This window comes from Anthonomus grandis, chromosome 16 (genome assembly GCF_022605725.1).
Source record: "Anthonomus grandis grandis chromosome 16, icAntGran1.3, whole genome shotgun sequence".
Classification (NCBI taxonomy): domain Eukaryota; kingdom Metazoa; phylum Arthropoda; class Insecta; order Coleoptera; family Curculionidae; genus Anthonomus; species Anthonomus grandis.
This window is the reverse complement of record NC_065561.1, coordinates 12,023,782-12,046,380: the sequence shown is the minus strand read 5'-3', so window position 1 is coordinate 12,046,380 and position 22,599 is coordinate 12,023,782. Positions and strand designations below refer to the sequence as shown.

The following is a 22,599-nucleotide window of genomic DNA, read 5'->3' as shown; positions in this document are numbered from 1 at the left end:
GATTTAACAAATTTTAGGGTTGCCCTGGTAACGATAGTAGGAATGGACAGTATATCTATATATACTAAGCGTGATCGGTAAGATCGAGAGATATTTATAAAATATTCTTATACGGGCTACAGACGTTCATGTAGACTGGACAAGTCTGCTTGCGCAAGTGTACTTGCACAAGTCTGCATGAACGTACTATGTAGGAATAGACTTGCTCAAGTTTTTAGACTTGCAGCAGACCAGTGGCATGGACTTGAACAAATGTCCTTCATGCTCAAGTTGGGTTAAGTTTTTTGTTTTTGTTATGTTTATGTTTTGCTTGCTGTTTGTTAAGAAGTTATATTAAAATGGCCAGTAATAAAAGAACGCGTCAAGTATTGGAGGAGTTCATCTCTATTTATCGAGAATCTCCATGTTTCTGGCAAATTAAATCAAAGGACTACCATAATAAAATCAAAAGGCAAGCTGCATATAAAAGCTTAATAAACAAATTGATGGAAATTGATGAAGAAGCAAACCGTGATTCGGTTGTAAAAAAAATTAAGGACCTCAGAAATTCAAATATTCGGAAGGAGAAAAAGAAAATTGAGGATTCGCAGCGTTCAGATTCAGGGACAGATGAACTTTATACTCCAACCTTATGGTATTTTTCTTTATTTGATTTCCTGGATGATCAAGTCACTCCTAGAAAATCATATTCAAATGTAAATAATGACACAGATGTAAGTATTTTCATCTGTTTTTTTTATTATTTAAAGTAAGCTACATATTATCTTCAAAAAGTTACAATTATTTTGAAAACATAATAGTTAGTTGTTGAACTATAATAAAAAAAACAGATAGGTATTTTAATATAGCAAAATGATAATTTAATATTAAAAGTCATTTAATTCACAAAATTACTTTGCCAGGGGACATGCCCTTCATTTACAAAATAATTCATGAAGTTTTCTCTCATTTCTTTGGCATTTAAACTAAGTCCTTGTCGCGTTATTTCCAGTGGTGCTAAATTTCCAAATTCCAAAGTTTCGTCACGCACATAAGATGGACCAACATTTGATATCAAAAAGTTATGCAGTGCACATGCTAAATTAATAGCTGTATGAACAATTCTAAAACGTGATGCTAATATTCCAAATACATTTTCAATGATACGCCGAGCTCTAGATAACCGATAATTGTAAATTTTTTTTTGAATGCTAGTTAACTCACTTTGTCTGAATGGTTTCATCATGTCAGTTTTTAATGGAAAAGCATCATCTGCTACAAAAACGTATGGAAGATATCTTTCATTTCCTACTGAAGATTCTTTAGAAATATTTAAAAGATTATTCTATAATTTTCTAAAAAATTGGCTATTTTGGAGAAGCCCTTCATCAGAAATTCTTCCGTTTGTGCCAAAATCAAACATTATTAGACGATATTGAGCATCAGCAATAGCAAGTAAGACCATACTGTGTTTTTTCTTGTAATTGTAAAAATACGAACCGCTACCAGCTAGTGGCACATTCTCCACATGCTTACCATCTATGGCACCAAGCCAGTGCGGAAAATTCCACGTTTTTTCAAAGTCGTTGGCTATATTCTTCCAGTCACTTTCGGTTTGAGGAAACTAAAAAAAAATTAATAAAATTACAGCATAATAAAAAAATGTTTTTTAGGAAATTACTGAAAATCCTCCAAATGTTGATTCTCAGGAATATATAGAGAATGTGGATAATAATCAATCACAACTAGACCAACCCATCATCCCATCAACGAATTTCGAAAAAAGACCGTTATGATGTGTTTGGAAAAAATATATCTTTAAAATTGCGGGATATTCCAGATAACAATCAACGTTTATTAGCCGAAAAACTTATTAATGATGCTGTATTTTTAGCTGAAACAAGCCAGCTCACTTCTGGACACGCTGTCACGGTAGTATCACAGACTATACCGATCTTGCAACAGCAAAAATCTTCATATTCTTTACCACAGAAGAGATACGAAAGCACGATAGTTTCGACTCCATTTCTTAACCCCACAGAAACGGTTTGTGACAATGAATATCGAAATGATGACTCAAATCTTTCATTGGCGTCTTATGTAACTAATTTTTCTGCTTAAATTTACTTTAATTTAAAAAATGTACTTTGGTGTTGATAAGTATTATTATTAGAATTCTAGTTTATTTGTTAAGAAGTTTACTACTTAAATCTAAAAGGAAATAAAACTTATGTTTACATAAAATATAATTATTTTTCTTATCTTTAAATAATCTTTCTTTAGGACATCAAATATTGCTTGACATGTTTCAGGAATAATCTTACTTAATGACTGAGGAGAAATAATAGTCGAAAATTTCATATCTTTATAGGATCTTCCCGTCTCAAGAAACCTTAGGGTTGCTGTTAATCTTTCATTCTTTTCTAGCGCGTCGTTTCGTCCATTTTTACTTCTAAAACTGTCTAAGTACGCTTGTATGGTGTGGAGTCGCAGAAGATTTGTGCAAGTGCACTTGAACAAGCAGACTTCTCAAGTCTACATGAACGTCTGTAGCCTGCTTTAGAGAAAGCTAATAAGAAGGGGAAAATAATAAAAACCCTTACCTAGCTAGTAGCTTTTTTGTTTTGTTCTTGATTGTATATAATGTGAACTGTGTAAGTGAAGGTCTAAGATTTGTTTCACATTTTATTTCTATTTTCAAGCGTTATTTAATAGCATATCCTAATATGAAGACAGACTGCATTACCTGGACAGATTTTAAGTTTAGAAGTTCACATAAATATGGTACCAAGATGCCGCATATGAATTTTAGCAGAAGATACATAGAATATTATGGTATACAAGATGTCCAGTTTACAATGATTAAATATACAAGGGTTAAAGATACAAGGTGATCCCAATGAGGAAAAAGTTTCCCAATCAAGTAACTTTAGAAATACTCTTCAGCCATATATATATATATAATATGTTCATAGTTAGTCAAGATAAATAATAAACAAATTTAAGATTTCATGGTAGTAGGTAATCCTCTGGCTGTTTTAGTTACAACTATCAAAGTAGAGTTTATTGTCAGTGTCAAATGTGTGTCATTTATTGTGAGTTTCAAAATGAATAGATTATTGATTATTTATAGGCACTTAAATGCGCAACTTTTTTCTCGTTGGGTCCACCTTATTTCTTTAACCGTTTCCAATATTCCCATGTACATAATTTTAAATGGATACCCTGTTTAGCAACCGGCAACCGTCTGACCAATTATAAATACAATTTTAAAGACGATTTTAGATTTTAGGATCTACGTATATGTGAAGTTCTAGATTTAACGTGTCTACACATGCATGTAGTGATAAAAGTAATTTTCGCGCCGACCTTGTATTGCTGATAAAAACTGAACATGGAAATGGTATTTGCATGCATCTTGATACAAATTCTTCTGACAGATCCGCTAGCGTCCTCTGGCTTAGTAACAGAAACTGTTGTAACTAATTTGACTGTTTGACGTGGCTAATTTGACCAATTAAAATGGCGAAAGAAGTCAAAGTAAGGTGGTAAAATCAAATTTTATTTACTAAAAACCGCTGTTGTATTATTTCATTGCAATAGCTAAAGAAAACGCTTATTCAATAAGGTTATTGATAAAAATTGTAGTAAGTTGTGACAAATATTACCAATCTTAGAACAATTTTTGTCTTTTGAATTAAATACAGGGTACTAAAAAATTATTGTTAGCATTATCGTATCTATAAGATTTAAAATATATCCTAGTAAATAAAACCTTCGAATTTCTCAAAACAAAACTAATACAAAATTAGAGAGTCAGTTTTGGTATAAGCGCCAATCCTGCGCCCATAGAAAAATTTAAGGTAGTTAGATCATTCAAGAAAATGCAATGTTTTCCATAATCGCCTAGCATACCAGCGACTCTGATACAACCTGTCATAATACGTGTATCCTTGTATTGGGTAGGATCCTTTTTCTTATTGCCTTACCCCGAAAAAAGCAATAAGCAAAGACTCATGACTCATGATTATAATTTCATAATTATTTGTTTGACGATGATGAAAAAAAAAATAAGAGCAATATTTCTTTAAGTATAACAGAACATAACAAATTATAAGCGTCCTACAATGTTTTAATTGTATAGGGCCTTAATCACTATGGTAAGTACAATCCTTACATTGTAATAACAATACAAATTTGCTAAAAAGTGTTCTGGAAATTACTCTTATAAAAAATGTAGGTGTAATGAAAAAAAAATTGTAAATTGTATAAAAACTAAGATGTTAGGCATAGAGGCCTAAGTCTTGCATGTCTTTTCTTACTCAGAATATTAGCTTATGTAATAAAAAGGTTTAATACTTATTTGACTGTATATAGATATCTCTCAATATGAATAATAATAATAGAAATAAAAATGTCATACTTAAAATAGCACTTTTAAACTTAAGGTCAATATTTACGGGATTTCAGAAATTTGTAGATTTGATAATAGAGAATAATTATGATATTGTCGGTGCAACTGAAACTTGGCTGACTGGAAAAGTCTCGTCAAATATGATTTTTATATCTAGTTACAATTTTTTTCAAAAAGGTAGGTCTACAGGCTGAGATGGAGGGACAGGATTTTTAATTAAATCTCATTTAAAGGACATTTTAAATCTTAATAATGCTACAGATATAGATGGTTTTAAAAATATGTGGCTGAAAATTATTATTAACAGTGTCTATTATTGCTGGGGTCATATATCATATGAATAATGTTGGGGTTTGTGCAAATTCACTTGACAATATTTAAGCAGAAATAATATCAACCTCCGACTATTTTACGGTTCTGGGAGATTTACAAATTATTTTTTTTTAACACCAGTAATCCAATATCCGATTTTTATATTTTTGGTTTCACTTAAACTATTGATGAGGCTATAACGGTCACTGACAGAGGATCAACATTGCTAGATCCTATATTTTTTAGTGATGCAGATGCTATTGTGGATGTTGGCAGAATTGCTGCTACTATAAGTTGGCATTTTGTAATATACGCGTACCAAATTTAAAAAGTGTCCAAAGAATTATATATCTCGCAGGTAAAAAAATTTTAATGAAAACTTTTTTAATACGGAGCTTTTACAAATACTTTGGGATATTATATACTACATGCCAAATATAGATGACAAAGTACAATTTCTGTCACAGAACGAACAAAATTATCTGACAAACGTGTACCGATAAAAACTGTCCACGTAAATAAACCACGAGCACCTTGGATCACACAAGCTCTAGAAGCCATATTAAAAATATGACAAGGCAAACTTAAAACATAGAAAATCAAAATCATTAGCTCATCTCGAAGCTTATAAGCAGGCTCGAAACTTTGCTCTTGCTTCTATTCGAAGGAAAAAAAGGGCTATTAAAACTTTTTGGAACAGCATCAAAACAATCAGTTGCTTTGACGAAAACTTAAGAATATGAATGTAAATTAAAGTTCAAAAACTTCTAATAGTGAATTTCCACTTGATTCTACTAGTCCTAATCATGCAAATGACTACTTTTTGAAGGTATTTGAAACATCAATAATTTAGCAAAAATAATAGCTTTGTATAATATAAATAAACTTAAGGATAATTTACACTTTAAGTTTAATATGATAGATTCCAGTTCAGTACAAAAAAATATTTATTCCGTTAAATCTAATGCTTCTGGTCATGATAATTTAACACTTTTTTATGATAAAACTTAGCCTTCCTGCTATCCTACCTCACTTGACACATATAGTTAATTCTGACTTTGAAGCCGGGTATTTTACTAAAGACTAGAAAAACTCCATTATTCTTCCTGTTCCAAAGGCCAGGAAAGTAACTGCTATCAATGAAGTTCATCCTATAAGACGCTTGCCTGTCCTATCTAAAATTCTCGAAAGAACTGTGCACACACAAGTTTGAAATTATCTAAATCTTAATAATTTACTTCCAGTTCATTAGTCAGGCTTTAGGTCTGGTCATAGTACTACTACTGCTCTTTTGAACTGGCAACATAATAAGGGCATTAGACAAAGACATTGCGATTATACTAGTCTCCCTGGACTACTGTAGGGCTTTTGATCTGATAGACCATGATTTACTAGCTACGTTTACAACGCGTGTACCAAATATTTAATACTTGGACCAAATAACGTCATGAGGACTATTTTTTCGGTGTAAATGGCAGCGCACTGAAATTTGATACTGAATTTGATGCTTCCTAAACAGGGTAGATTAAATTTATGTTTTTGCGGTATAAACACCTAGGACCTATTTTGAAGTACCAAAATGACAAGTTTGACATTTAATTGGATGTTAGCTTAGGAAGTTTTTATTTCTGTACACAAAAATTAAGAACAAGAAAAAGCGAAGGACAAGCGTAAGCCTTAAAAAAATATTAGTTTATTTTCATTATTTTTAAACAACAATAACACTTTTAAAGATTTAGAGGTTATGTCCTATAATTCTGCGTCTAAACCGATAAACTCTTTTCCAGCTGGCGATTACCTAGCAGCAAAGCCACTAATACAGCAAGCCAAGCCAACTCCTTTCAACTGACATTTTGATCCTAGAGATAATCCTGCACTAATTGAACCCTCAAAATCAATCCTTGTAAACAGGGCTGTACCGAATAAAAATAGTCTATCATTTGATCCATGGACCTAACAGATCCGCGCATTGTAAATGTAGCTACTGTGTGCTTAAACTAAACACGCTGTTGTCTGCCTAGCATATAGGTACTTAACAATTTTTCTTCTACTGAGACTGTAATATCTGGTATACCATAAGGGTCTATAATTGGACCAGTTTTGTTTCTTATATATATTTTTGACATATTTCAGGTAATCACAAATTCACATTGACAGTCCTATGCAGATGCGATAAACAGGTTTTGCATTATTTTGACCCCAATGAATCAGCAGAAGCTGAAGCATCTCTTAATAAGGATCTTAAATCTACAAATGATTACTCAAGTGAACACAACCTAAAGATAAATCGTATTAAAATATATTTTGCGCAGAAGGGTGCACTTGAAACTCGGTGTTACAAATTTGGGATTTTCTCCAATGCGAAGCACATGGGACTTGTCATAACATATATGCATGATTAACAAAAGACGATTTATTAGTATTATTTTTATAAAAGGAACTAACAATCAATCGCAATGATAAAGAAATTAATGAGGACGATAATTAAAAGTTTCCGTACTTGAATCTCAAGTGGGGAGAATCCAGCCCCAGACGATAGCTTCATCTTCATTTACTTTTTCGGCTCTTACTAGAAAGTTCATTTTTTCAACTAGCATTAAAAAAGGAGGAAAAATTATTTCACTTCTTCAGAAGTTTTACTGGTCATTCCTAAAGTCTTTTGGTCTAACGTTAATCAAGATCAAAGATCCTTCACTGGATCCACTCATCTATCGTGAAATCTCTTCTTAATATTGCGCGAAGAATGCAAAAGTTCAAGCGAAACTAGATGTAGATCAACACCTGGTATTTTTAACATCACTTATGGAACCTTCAGCCCCTGGATTGTATGATGCAGTTTGAGGACTATGAGGACTAAATACAGGCTTCATGTCGTTGATGAACTATGGGCTCGTGAGACTGGCCATTCTAAAATTTGTTCACAGGGTTCACCAAAAGACTTACGAGCATGACAACCCTCTTGGCTGCCCAATGCTCACAATTCAAATTATCTTCTTCAGGAACACTCAATAAGCCTTTGTTCTGTAAGAATAAATTTTAGAAAATTGCATACTACAAAATTATGTTAAGTTTTTTGTATATTTTTACTTCTATTGTTGTATATAAGTTGTGTTTTAAATGAAGTATATACCTGAAAGAGAAAATTAAACTTGTACACCTTCTATATATTTTTTTTTCCAAAACATATACAAAAATCAAAAAGGTAAAGTAGTTTAAATTTATTTTATAATAAACACAATGATAAAGTAGGTACAATAATAATGTGGTACAATATTTCACTATCATTGACAGAAAAATGAAATTCGTATTTTTATAATAAATCTTACGCCATACTAATGAGTACTTTGTTTCTCAAACCACTTTAAGACGGTTTGGCATTTAATTATTAATTTTTTCGCAAATATTCTTCATATATCTTTAATATCATGGTTTATTACACAGCTTGAAGTTGATCTTCATTTAAAATGTTGTAATTTCAGTTGGCTTGCAGTTAACTCCATAAATTCTCAATTAAACGAGAAAAAAGAATTTCGGATCTGTTGAGAGGTATCAGGACCTCTGGGATGATAATTATCGTAATAAGCAACCAAATACTTAATCCTCTTTAGAATATAGGCATATGACACAAAACTCTTTATTTTTTTCTTATAATAAAAGTCAGACTATAGAGTGAAACTATTTTGTAATTTTTTTTGAGACTTTAGGGGCATTTATATTCACTTTTTTATTATTAGAATTTTTCAACGGGAAAATGTTTCTTGGTTCGTTTCACTAAAAAAATCACACATCCTAACTGGTCTCGTATTTAAGTATATACAACCAGATAAACCTACGAAATTCATCTTAAGCAAAGACTTTTAATTTTAGTATTTATCGAGGCAAATATAACAGCCTCTTAGCAATTTCTGTCACAACATATGTATTTGTATTCGTATGGTAAACAGTTACACACTAACTGTAGTTTTAATACGGGCGTCATTACCACAACAGTTCTGGTAATTTTAATTAGTGATGGTGATAACTAATAGAAGTAAATAAAGTTTGCATGATGATATGTCGTGTTTAAAAACAATTCGTACAGTGCCAAACAAAATAAGCAAATAAACCACAAAGTAAGACCGCTCTATGTATATACACTTTTATCTAATCTCTCCGATATGAGAATACAATATGCAGTCTAAATGCTATCTATTAAATAGTTCAGTTTTACACGACTATCTGTTTATTTAAGGTTTTATTTCCAACAGGCAACTTGCTGCGCTGGCGCTCCGTCGTGTTGCAGCCACATTCTTGCCCGTAATTCCAGAGGCACATCTTCCAAAAGGTCATAAAGTTGGTGTTCTAAATAATCTAGGTAGCTCTCTCCATTTAATCTAACCGGTAACTCGAAAGGGCCAATCAGGCTACCACCGAGAATTCCTGCCCACAAATTTACATCAAATTGGTACTGGAAGCGATCTTGCCTTATTATTCTCGGATTTTCTACAGCCCAATAGTGAAGATTGTGAATATTAAATATACCAAATCTTTAAAATGAAGACTCATCGGACCACAAAATGCAGTCAAAAAAGTCCGGGTCTTGCAGACAGCGTCGAAGCATTTCTATGCAAAATGCTACTCTAGGCGCGTAGTCACGGGGTAAGAGGGCTTGAACTCGTTGCACGTGGTATGGATGCTGGTTGTTCCTCCGCAACATGCGATGTATCGTACTTGTAGAAGGGTCTGCCTCTATCAAAGCAAGCACCTCTTCATCATCCAACCGCGGTCTGTCTATTTGTTGTACATCACCAGGTATTTCTCCCCGCAAATATGAGTTATGTACTCGTATGAACACTCTGTGATCGGGAAAGCGTTCACGATCCGGATAACGATCACGATACCCTCTTGCAGCAAGACGAGCGTTCCCACCGCACAATCCATAAATGTAATGCATTTCAGCATATTCCCGTGGGGTATACCGATCCGGCATCTCGATGCAGATTAATTATTACTTTAATGGTATAATAGGTCAGAAAACAGAAAAAAAATCGATTAACACGTTAGCTAAAGACAAACAGAAAACAATACAGAAAATACCAACAATAGTCGGTTTGGCTATTTAAAATGGTCCATGTGAGAATACCATTTTTGTTTGTGGCTCTTGATAGCATTCTGAATTCCAATTTGAAGGTCAAGCGCACTTAAATAGTACCAAATTTGTGGTATGCAAGCAAAAAATGTGGTATGATTTTATTTCTTTTACGTTTCATTTTTCTAAAAATTTTCTTAACATACATTGATCTAAGTAATAAACACTATAAGGTAAATATTTTTATTGAAAGACTAGAAATAGTAGGAAGTTTTTAAACATTGGTTTAAATTCCTGTAGGTCTTTGTGTACTGTGTAGTGCTTCATTAAATTGTTAAAATTCATTTTTGAAGAATCCAAAAACAAATTAAACAAGATTTTCTGCAGCGAAACAAAAAAAAAATACACTACACTTTTATTAAAAAGACTCGACATTTGTTGGAATAAAAACAAAAAAATATATTTAAAAAATAAAGCCCCAGACATAGAAAAAAATAATTTTTTAAGCCAGAAGTAAATTGAAAAACTGAAAAACAGCTATAACTTCTAAACCATCAAAAATCGGATAACAACATAGGGGGTTATTGTGATTCCAAATAACCTTCCCTACCCCTCCTTTCAGTTTCGACCATGACTTTTGAAACACCCTGTATATCAAGGAGAGAAACAATCACATTTGTTAGAGAAACATTTAGGTCGAACAACTGAGAAACTGTATTGGATATATCGCACATTACATATAAATGAGGTAAGAAAAAGGTTTGTGGGTATTTAGAATTAAGCTTAGGTATCAAGAAAAAATTACGAGAGAGAAAAATATGATCGTGCATTGAATCATTAGTTAACCTACATAAAAAATTAACAAAAAAGATTCTTCTTCTCGGCATAATAGTTGGCGGTGGTCAAAACCCTTTACAGGATATTTACCATCAAGTCTAAAGGCTAAGTACTTTTAAGCAAACTTGCGCTGAACAGACTTGATTAAATCAATGTGGCATGAATAAATTGTATCCAATTCTGACCTAAAAAAGCAGTTTAAACGTAGTCTCCGCAATAAAGCTCTGAGAGTCTCTATAAACTCAAGTTTCTTCATGGCTGATCACAACACCATTAAAATGTGGTATAAAGGTAAGTTCGAAGTCAAAGGTGATATCAAGATCAGTAATCTGACTAAGCATTCTTAAAATCGAGTTGTTCATAGACAGCCTGTTATCAGCAAACCAACTTGCCAAGAAACCAGTCAATTTTAAAGAAATCTATGTTTAATCTTATAACTTTAAGTCATCGGCAAAAGCCAGTCTAGGGCAGTTGTCTGAGCTAACTAAATCGTTGATAAACAAAATAAATAACAACGGACCCGGGTTTGAATCTTGAGGTACTGGTACATCCAAAGTAGCATCAATGAATTTGGATAGCCCTCATACTTCACAAACTGTGATCTATCAAGTAGGTATGATTGAAACAAATTAATTAGCCTGTGTTTATAATTAAACAATTTACATGCATTTTAAGGATCACTACATACATTTCTAGTTATTTATTTATACAGATATGGATTTAATTTTGAATTATATTTGGGTTTGGTTATTTCAAAATTGTTATTGAGTAATCTGATAAGGCGAGATAACTACAAATAAAAGATAAAACGAATTTTAAATATGTTTATAAATTCTTGATTTTATGGTGACAGTCTTTCTCTCAATTTTATGGGTCCCTACGAAATGGCGATTGCGCTTCCAAAATATTTGTTTTAATTATATTAGTTATAGTACCCTATATCTGTATTAGTTGTGCAAATTAACGTAATGATTTTGGGAAATAACTGATTTTAGTAAACAGAATATATTTGGACGTGATATGGTAAAAATTGCCAATGACTGAGTTTGGTATTATAGTCATAGCGCAAAAAACGACAAAACATTTTCATTCCAGAATGTAGGTTTGAATTTGTAAACAACGCAAAAAGAAAAAAAAGTTACAAATAGAAAAAAATATACAGATAATTTGTTTTTTTAGTTGGTTAAAGATCCGTTGGATTCGCTTTTAGAAATGTCACGAAGATCTGTAGGTGTCGCCAAGAACTAAGATATATGCTTGATCTTTTACTATGTATTCCATCTGTTATCATCGTTATTTTAAAAGCATGCCTAAAGTTTCTTCAAACTAACTAAAGACAAAATTACTTTTGATGAGGAATAATTAGGTACTACTTACTAATAATATTCCTTAGTTTGTACTTTTCAAATCTTGCAAAATTAAAATGTTTATTACGAAACTTGAAACCTATTTATTTATGTTCTTTACAAACTATATTCACTGGAAAAGTGAACCAAGTCCAGCATAATGGTGAAAAATATATCGATTTCATCTGAAAAATATCCGTATCAACTTAACATTAGTATAAACATATCTATCTAAGGGTAAGTAACTATTTGGTAATGTACAAAAATACTGCTGTCTTCTCAAAATCACATTTTATTGACTTATATGGTCCACTTTATCTTTAAATCCCTCAAATAAAGAAAAAAATTATCTGGGTTACTGTAAAAATTTCATCGTGAGTTTGTCTCTAACTTTTATGACATATATTTATATATTTTTGGTCATTTTGAAAAAGTTTACATTTTTCATTACATACATTATAATTAATTAACTTACTTAATTGTTAAAGTAATCTTAATGTCTTTATAGTCTACAATATGAAAATAGCATACCCGTAAATGGATAGTTTAAATCGTAATAAGCACGGTTACGTGATATGCTCTTTTTATATGTACATTTTATAATAAATTATGCCAGCCAAGAACAGTAAAACTGTCCCTTATATGAATATGAACGACATTGTTATTTTATATTAAAAGGCAATAAGTATATATTATAAACCTAAAAAATCTACTCATTGTTAAATCCGTGAGTTCCAATCTAGTATTATATTTATCAAAACATATTATATTCTTATACTGAGCTTAACTAAAGTTATTTACTTTACGTTCACCATTTGTTCAATATTCTCTCAGAGGCTCGTTGGTCTAGGGGTATGATTTCCGCTTAGGGTGCGGGAGGTCCCGGGTTCAAATCCCGGACGAGCCCAATAACTTTTTTATTTTTTTTTTCAATATATATCATACGTTATTAATTTTCAAAGATTAGAAAAACAACTTTTTAATTATTATCAATGATCATTTCATTATTTACAATTTTAAGTAGAATTAAAAAATATTTGAATTAATTATTTATTTTTTTTAATAATTATTAATTAATATATTAAAACTGATGCTTAGAAAATTGTTTCTAAATTATTCATTAAAATAAATTTTAGCTGTAATTCGGAAACTGTAATAAATATTTGGAAAAACAGTATTTCATCAAGAATCTTTAAATAAGACATAATTTATTTTTTTAAATAATTCAAAAAATATATATTTAGTATTTTAAACTATCATGTACTTAAAAAATATACTTACTAATGTTTAAATTAATTTCATTATACATTTTTTAGGTTCAAAATTTACGAAATTTTAATTAAAACGTTTCTCCAAAGATCGCTGTTTCAACGAGACATTTCTACACAATAAAGAAAAATTAAGAATAAAAAGACATCTTGAATATTTACGATCTTTTAGAATTATTTTTAGAAATTTTTCGTCTTATATGGTAGTTTTTGGATAATATAAAGCAAGAACATAAATAAATACTATAAATATTTTGTAATTTGGAAAATTATTTGCTATTATTTATATTTTGTGAATGTGTTAAATAGTCTAGTCTGATGATACCAAGAACACTTGCCGAAATGCTCATGAAATTAGCATTTTAGTTGTGGAGAAAAGACTTTCCCTACTAACTTTTCTATGTTACATTGACCCCACGTCAGACCGGACTTTTTCCTTAATCTCTATAGTTCGTTATGTCACAATAAGTATGTCAATTGATAACAAATTATGATGCATTGCACAAATAAGTTCAAACCGTGTCAGCCTTTCTGATCCATAGGATTTTTAAATTGATTTATTATAGCTCAGTTGCTTGTTTCACTGGTCAGTTGATTGTAATAAATTATATTCTCCAAGCTATTGGGGATTAAAGGTTCCATATAAACATTGACAAATTTAGTCCGTCTTAGAAGTTTGCATCTTCGCTTATTAAGATTTTCGTTACATTGTATGTTCTTTAGTGATGCTTTTATTAGCAGAAAGGAAAAAGTTTACATTGTTTGTTTATTAAACATTGATTAAATGTTAAGCTTCTATAAGATTCTCTATTATTCTTTGTCTTAAGGTAGATCTTTTAACTATAAATATTCTGGATATAAGGCTGTTTACTTTTAGTTCCAGATAGAACGGTTGTTTCTATCTTTTTTCTTATATAAGCCTTATGCACTTTTATAATAATTTCTACTTCTTCTTGGAGTGCCTATCCGTTTCGGATGTTGGCTATCATGTGGAATCTTTTTCCTTTCCCATCTTTCTCAGCACTTCCGTATTAGTTATTCTCTTTGTTCAATATATTTGATTGATTCTTTGTTACAGCCAAATTTCAAGTTCCGTGTACTACCAGTACAATACTGCAGTAATTTTGGGTTTTACTGATTATCATAAACTTTGTCTTGTTGATGTTTATTTTCAAACTATATTATTGACTTTATGATTTAACACTGTCCATTAGGAGTTGTAAGAAAGCTAAGCTGTCTGTCAAAAATAACGGTATCATCTGCGTATCTTATGTTATTTAATCGTTCTCCATTTAGCAAGACTCCAGCTTCACTATCTTGCAAAGCTCTTCTAAAGATGTATTCCGAGTACAGATTGAACATTTGAAGCAATAGGATGCATCGTGATATTTGTATCTCTTCTGGTATCTCTCTGTCTAACCTGACATAAGTCATCTAATTTTGTTCTCATCCAGGCCAGCTTCTTGCAAATCTTCCATGGTTTTCGTGTGCTGCAATTGATCAAACGTCTTCTTATAATCTACGAAGCATGCGTACACCTCGCAGTTGACATGCCTGAATCGCTGGAACAACACCTGGATCGGAAATAGAGCCTTTCTAGTCCCTACAGCACTTCTAAAGTCGAATTGGGTCTCAGATATCTGTTCTTTACATAGTTTAACTATTCTACTTTAAATTATGTTCAGGAATATCTTTAGTACCATTTCATAGGTATGGCTCCCGTATTATAGATCACATGGAACACTTTTGTAAACCACTTCTTCTCTTCGATCAACTTTAATATTTAATTCTATTGGGACCTTTTTTGAACTTATCATATTTCAGGCCTGCCTCCATTTCTAATTCCAAGGTGGGCGACCATCTGGTTTATTAATATTTGGTGGCACCATTCACACGTCATCAAAGAGTTGTTTAATATACTTTTCCCAGGTATGCTTAATTTCCGACTTCTTTACTATAACTCCGCCCTGGTTATCTTTAAGTACATTAACTGTTCTCCTTTTAACTGCTCCCGCCATTTTCTTTACTTCGTCTTCATGTCTTTATATCAACGTATAACTTTAAATGACTTCCGTAAAGAAGAAAATATTCTTAATCATTTCAGTGATACGATGTTTTTATTTTAAATCGTTGTGATGGGTATCTTAAATTTTCATTTGCATAAAATGCCTTCTGAAATCTTAGTCTGGTGCAACTTCAACTACTGTAATTTTATTTATGGTCTATGTTTAGATTTGATTTAAAGAAGTTGGATTCAGAAGGTACATAATACCTGCTCACGTCTTATATTTAGGTTATAAAAATACGGCCACATTTTCTATACTTTTAAGGAGTTGAACTGGTTAAGCATGGATAAACCTGAATACTTTCATTTGGGATATTTTGTGTTTAAAGTTTTACGAAACCCTTCTTTTCCACTGCGTTTTAAAAATAAATTTATTACTAGTGTTAAAATTTGTTCTTGAGTCCTTGGACTTCCCTTCAACATTGGACAGCAATCTCTTAAAAAAACTCTACAATTCTTAACTAGTTGAACTAGTAGCAATTGTTAAGGAAACTTAATTTAAATTAATTTTTCAAAAATACTTTAGATAGAAAAAGAGTTTTTTTTTAAATCTTGTTATAGTGTGGGTAGTTTTTTTTTAGTTTAAGTTTAGATTTAGTTGGTTTATATGAATGAACGAGATTCATTAAATAACTTCCCTAATACTGCGCCTTGTTTTTTAAAATGGGATGTGTGTTTTTCTGTAAAAGATTTGTAAACCAAAAGAGATTCTTGTAATACTTCACTATGCATTTCATGCTCTTCTGTTTCTCCAATAAAACTACGCCCAAGACGTAACCTTTTCCAATGAATTCCTCCAACTCCAAAATGATTAAACATATAGACTCAGGAACTAACTTGTATCTTCTCAAAGGCTTTTTTGAAGTCAAATAAATTACGTCAGTTGGCTCATCATCTGTTAGTGGCCATAAGTAAAGTTGACCATTTTTTTTGAAATTTACCGATCAATATTCAAGATTATGCACTTCTTTTGTCTTCTATAAAAGGTCCTTATGCAAAAGCTGAGCCTTGTAGTGCTCCATTAGGCATTTGGTGCTCTCCTGCTAATGTGTTATCTTTGAAAACTACGCCCTGCAACGTAATCTTCTTTAATAGCTGGCTCTGCTCTGTGCTGAAATTATTCAGCTTATAAACTCGGGAATTAACTCGTACCTTATCAAAATTAAGATAAATTACGTCAGTTGGCTCATTATCTGCTTGTGTTCATAAGTAAAGTTGGCAAAGATTTTTGAAATTATTTCGGCCAATATGCAAAATGTTGCATTTCTTAGATTGCAATATTGTAGATTTGTGTCATCTGCAAAAGATCCAAATGCCAGAACTTATCCGTGTAGTACTCCACTATGCATTCGAGGATCTTCTGCCAATATTTCTCCTATGAAACTACGACCTGTGATGTAACCCTATTCAATAGCTTGCTTCTTCTTCTCTCTTCTTATTCTTCGAAAAGGCCTTAATTAAGGTCTGTTAATTGCAAAGGCTTAATTCGGTTGGTTATCCGGTGTCACAGAGTTCCAGCTATCTTTCCATTTTTTAGGTGATCTTCCTAGCGGTTTTTACCGATGTGTGCCAGTATCTCTTGGTCCATTCTGTTTATGAAGTCACGCAAAAATCTTCTTCTTTTCCTCCTTCATCATACTATGTCCTCCCCCTAGCATGCCTCTCTAATGCCGCTGTTTCTCACTCTGTCTCTGAGTGTCTTCCCTGCGATGGTTCTTCAGATTTTCATCTCCGCTGTTCTGAGTGTTCATCTTTTGTGTTAATCGTGTTACCTTTTGTCTTGATACCATAGGTTAGCCGGACTAAACCAGAACTTTATTATCAATGCGCATGTAGTTGTTTTTCCAGACAATATGTCTCAGACATCCTGAAATTGTTGCGGCTTTGTTCACTTGTGATTTTATGTCGTTTATTGGGCTGTTGCTGCTTGATGTTCCGCTCCTAAGTAACGGAAGCTCATTACCTCTTCTATTAGTTTATTGTCAATTACGACTTTACCTCTTATTAGTTCTTTGGAGAAGGTAATACATTTTGTTTTATCAATGGAGATTGACATGTTGTATTTTTCACTAGTCTGATAAAACTCATGTGTTTGCCTTTGCAGATCGTTTTTCGTTTCTGCCAGGATTACCGCATCATCCGCATAGCACACCATGCTGATGGTTTGTTGTTCAGTCTGTATCCCCTATTTATTCTTGTCACACTGTATAATCTCGTTCATGACAAGGTTAAAAACGAACGATTATTCCTGTTAGTGTGGGTATGTCGCTTGTTATTTGATGGTCCACTTTTTTTCTTGTAGTAGTTCTGATGAGGTTTATGGTTGATGTTGGGATATGTTTCTTTCTCAATATGTCCAGTACATCGGGCTGTACTTTCTCGAACGCTTTTGTTAGGTCAATAAAACTTACTTAACCCTTTAGGACCCAATTTTATTTTTAATGATTTTAAGGATGTTTTTGCGAGTTATGATATTTTAAGAGATCATTTGACAATATATACTAGTTAAAATAAAAAAAAATATATACAAGGAGAGCAGAAAATTGTGGAACAAATATATCCCAGCGGGATTTTTAGGTGGGTTATAAATATCCCTAGAGGCCAAAAAAACACATTTTTGTTTTTCAATATTTTTATTTTTTTTATTCACAAAAAGACAACCCGCAAAGGTAAGTATTTTAGGACGAATCATAAAGCGCAAAACAATGCTTGCACAACCCTACATCGCACATTGCACCAATAGTAGTGGTTCTACGTTCTTTTTTCTGAAGAGCGCAACGAGCACATCTTCGCCGTTTCGATGTTTCTATTGGAAGGTGATCACCCACATTTTTCATTACTTTTGATCTCTTTGATGGCCTTCCACAACTGTTTCTTCGAAGTTTGACTGAAGTTTGCTGTTGTCCTTCTTCGAGTAGGTCCTCTGATAAGGTAAATAAAAATTCCAGTAAGGGTATATTTTTTTGGGTACGACGTAAGCCATTATTACCCATATATTATCCATACCTATATATTACTCAGCTGTTAATAACAGCAATCATCAAAAGTCGATAAAATACTTTTTTCCACCATTTGCATGATTTTCTGCCAAAGTCATACACACCACTCATCCAGATTCAGATCAGTCAGATCCACACCACCCATTATTTCATTGTAGTATGCAATAGCAGTGGGACTATGGCGTACCATGCCAACTCTCTGCCCAGTCTTGTCTTTTCTCTTCACACAGGTCATATCAGGGGTATAGCAGTTACTCAAAAGAATAACCTGCTTTGTATCTTGCCATTTGATCGCAATAGAGTTTGTTTGATTTGATAAAAACTCGCATTCACCCCTAGACATTTTTCGTTTTTCGATGAATTTTTTTGGCATGTCTTTTCTTGTAATAATGGCTGTTCCCACAGCTGGGTATTGGAGGGGATCCATCAAACGGACTCATGTAAAAAATCGATCAAAGGCCAGAATTACGTTTGGATTTTGTATAGTTTCACATAATTTTTTTACAACAGTTTCGCCCAAAGTTCCGCTCCTTTCAACGTCATCCTTGCCGCAATATACATTTGCATCGTATGTATATCCTGTTTTAGCATCACATCTAGACCATAATTTTATGCCTCTTTTCACGGGTTTTTGTGGCATATATTGTTTCAGTGAAGATCTGCCTTTGAAGCCCACCATGCTCTCGTCAATACTTTGACTTGTACTGTCGGATTGATATTTCTGAAACGTATATTTGAAGCAAGATAGAAGCTCTTGTACATAGTAAATCTTACTGGCCCCTTCTGGCTTGACTGGATTATTGAAATAAAGCTTGGATAGTAAAAACAAACACCTGTTTTTGGATATGGCCGATTTGATGGCCTTGTTTCCCAAAGATGGATGCGATGACCAGTAATGGCGAAGTTTTGGCACCTTATTGAAACACATAACTAATGTGCAGCCAATAGTAATCATAATCTCCCCTGCATCAGTGAAAGTCGCCTGCTTTTTTTATTTTCTTTGTAAATTTTGATTCGCTGGTTTGTAGACTCAGCAATAAAAGTAAATAAAGTTCGAGGACAAATTTTAGTGAATATGTCCAGCGGGGAGGCATTTGCAGCAATTGAAGGATGTATGATAAATTGACTTTTATTTGGAATGCTAGGTCTTGGGTCATAGGTATTTGTAGGTAATGACCAAATTATATTCGTAGTTGTAACAGGAGTTTCAGCCTCTTGATCTGAATTTTCAGCAGAAATAACGCCGTCGTTGGGTTGGGTTAGGTTCTCGTTTGCATCACTTTCAATGTCTCCACTAGCTTCGTCCGAAGTATCCGAGGGCTGATACAACTAGTCGGACTCTTCACTATTATGGAATGGGTCTTCTTCTGACGAAGAGTCTTCATATGGGGATTGCACCTCTTCTCCGGATGACAACTCTTCTAAATTTTCAGCAAGATCTTGAAGCTCTGCCCTAGTCAACTTCTTTCTTGACATAAAATACCGTTGGGATATAAATCACCCTATCAGAAAACCCACTGGGACACATATATCCCATAGCCAAATATTACACCCAAAATGCAAAAACCAAATAAAAAAAAAACATCAAAATACTTTGCTATTATATATGCTGAACTTACCTAAACAGATTGTTTCAAAAACCACACAAAAACTATCAAATTTGTAAAAAAACAGTGTCAAAAACCAACAACGTGTTCGCTTTTCGGCGTTTACAATCAGAATGACCTCCAAAAAGCGTGTCGCTGCCTGTCGAAAAATTGTTAAAACCTTAAAATACCCGCTAATGACAATTTCCATTAAAAACGGGACAGATAGCGCCCCGCAGATATTGTGAAATGTATGTTGGGATTTATTTGTCCCATTGGGGCTGAAAGGGTTAAGCAGGATGGCTTAATTCGATCGCCTTATATCACAATAAAGAGGGCTAAAAAGTTGATCTGTTCTTCCAAAATTCTCGTTGTTCATCTTTGTTTTCGATGGTCTGTTAGGATGTTTTTAACAAAGCTGGTGAGCAGTTTTATAGCGATTGAAAGCAGAGTTATGCCTCTGTAGTTCTCCGGATTGGTATTTTGTTCCTTTCTAAAAATTGGTATAGTGGTACTTTTATGCCACTCTGTTGATATGTTGAGTTATTATGTTATTATTATGGTTAGTATTTTGTCAAATAGTTCCGTTAATTTTTTTTCTAGCTCTTTGCCTCCCTATTTTATGAGTTCATTGTTTTTCAGGTTTTTAATCTTCACACTAACTTCTTCCTCTGTAATCATTAATGAATTCGTTTCCTGTAACTGAGGTTCTACCGTATTATTAGTGTCATGTAAGTTTATAAAATATGTTTTCCACTCGTTCACAGGAATCCCTTTAGTCTGGATGTATTCGTTTACAGGCTTTTTTCTGTTTTTGAGATCTTCCAAATTTTCCTCAGGTCGTGTTCCATGTCTGTAGAGAACTTCTTTCAGTATTCTCTTTTGATCCTTTTGATTGCCACATTTACTATATTTCTTGTTTCTTTTTCCAGCCTTTTTACCTCTTGTGTAAATTAAAGCTTGATTTTATTTTGTGAGTTAAAATTTATTGTTCTTTTTCCTATTGATTCGTTCGCTGCCTCTTCTATGCATCTCTTAATTATATCCACCTATCAAAAGCTTGCTCTAAAATGATTCAGTTTATAGACTGAGCAAGTAACTGGTATCTTGTTAATGGCTTTGTCCAAGTTAAGTTAGATCATTTGCTTGTGTCTATTAGTAAAGTTGATAATAATTCTTGAAATTATACCGGCCAATATGCAAAATTGCACTTCTTAAGCCGAGAACACACTATCGGCGCGGTACGTCACGTTATGAGCTGGCGCATACTGTGGCATATCATAACTAATTTAAGTTCAGAAACACACATATTGCACAGATGCCGGGCTGCATATCCCGTACGTCAACTGATTAGATTCTTTCCGCCAATTTTATGTTAGTTCTATATAATTCGTAAGTTTAGTTTTGAAAAATGGAATGTGCCAGTAGTACCGATTCCTCTGATTGGCAAGAAGAACTAGAAGAGGCGGCAGTATGTATACAAATATTGGAAAATAAAGCAAGTCATAGAGCAATATGGGTACATGAGATTAACAAAAAGAGAGAAACATTAGGTGAATTTCATCGTCTTGTTCAAGAACTGGAATCCGATCCATACAGATTCCACATGTACTTTCGGATGCAAAAAGAAGATTTTGAATTTTTGCACGACTTGATTAAAGATCGAATTTCCAAAAAAGATACATTTTTCAGAAAAAGTATTGGTACTAGAGAAAGACTGGCAGTATCTTTAAGGTAAGTGTTTATTTATTTAATGTATTTATTTCATTGAACATTAATTCTTACATTTAGAAATATTGTTGAAAAATCTAATTAGTAGGTAGTACAAAAATTTTAAAAATAACAAGCTACAACATAACAACACTTATAATTTTGTAATAACGTGTGAGTTGGGTTCATCAAAAGAATGGTCATTCATATACATTGGAGTAGAACAAAATATTATTTGAGCTTTTTCTATGGAGGAAACTGAATTATTTCTAATAAAAGCAATAGCCATAGTCTCATTATTGAAAGAAGTTTGTTCTCTATTGTTTATATGAAAATTGTTTCGTTCTTCAATAGTCACAAATTCATGTGAACCAGAAGCAGAATGGTGCATTTCAGGACTAGGGGAGCTACATGGTATATAACTAGTAGCATAATTATTATTCGAAGTAGGATTATTATTATTTGTAGTAAAGTTATCAGTACCATTAGGAGTATTTTGGTATACATGATCTATTTCAGCTTGCAAAACAAGATTGCTTATTTGAAGCTTTAGCTTTGTTTGTTCAAGATGTGGCAAAGTTTTAGCCGTTCTTGACATGCTCAGGTAAAAAAAATCTGATTCATCCAAATCGCTAAACGTTTTTTGATATGCCAGGCACAAACATATTATTTTCTACTTTCTTATATTTCTGTTGTCGTAAGTCGGAATTCTTCTTCATTATCTCTACCATTTGTTGCGCTGGACTTTGAGAAACATTTTTTTGTTTTCTTAACTGATCCAAGGGATTAGTAGGCTCTTGAACAAGACTAGCAGTCTGTCTGGAACATCCAGGTTGTTTGTTTTGTGAAACTTCTGCTTCTTGGGAGTTTTCAAACAAACCAGGTTCGGATAATTCTTGCAAAATGTCTTCAAACTGTTCCAAATTGGTATATGTTCTAAAATAAAAAAATAAGTATTGAACCTCTCAAAACTTCAGGTATTTGGTACTCAATGACAAACCAATCAAACATTTTT

General features: G+C 32.7%; 1 non-coding gene across 1 annotated transcript; it reads left to right on the top strand.

Moving 5' to 3' along the window:
* Positions 1-12,791: 12,791 nt before the first annotated feature.
* Trnap-agg (transfer RNA proline (anticodon AGG)) lies at positions 12,792-12,863 on the top strand. The gene has a single exon. It is a non-coding gene; the product is annotated as a tRNA-Pro (tRNA).
* The last annotated feature ends 9,736 nt before the right edge of the window (positions 12,864-22,599 follow it).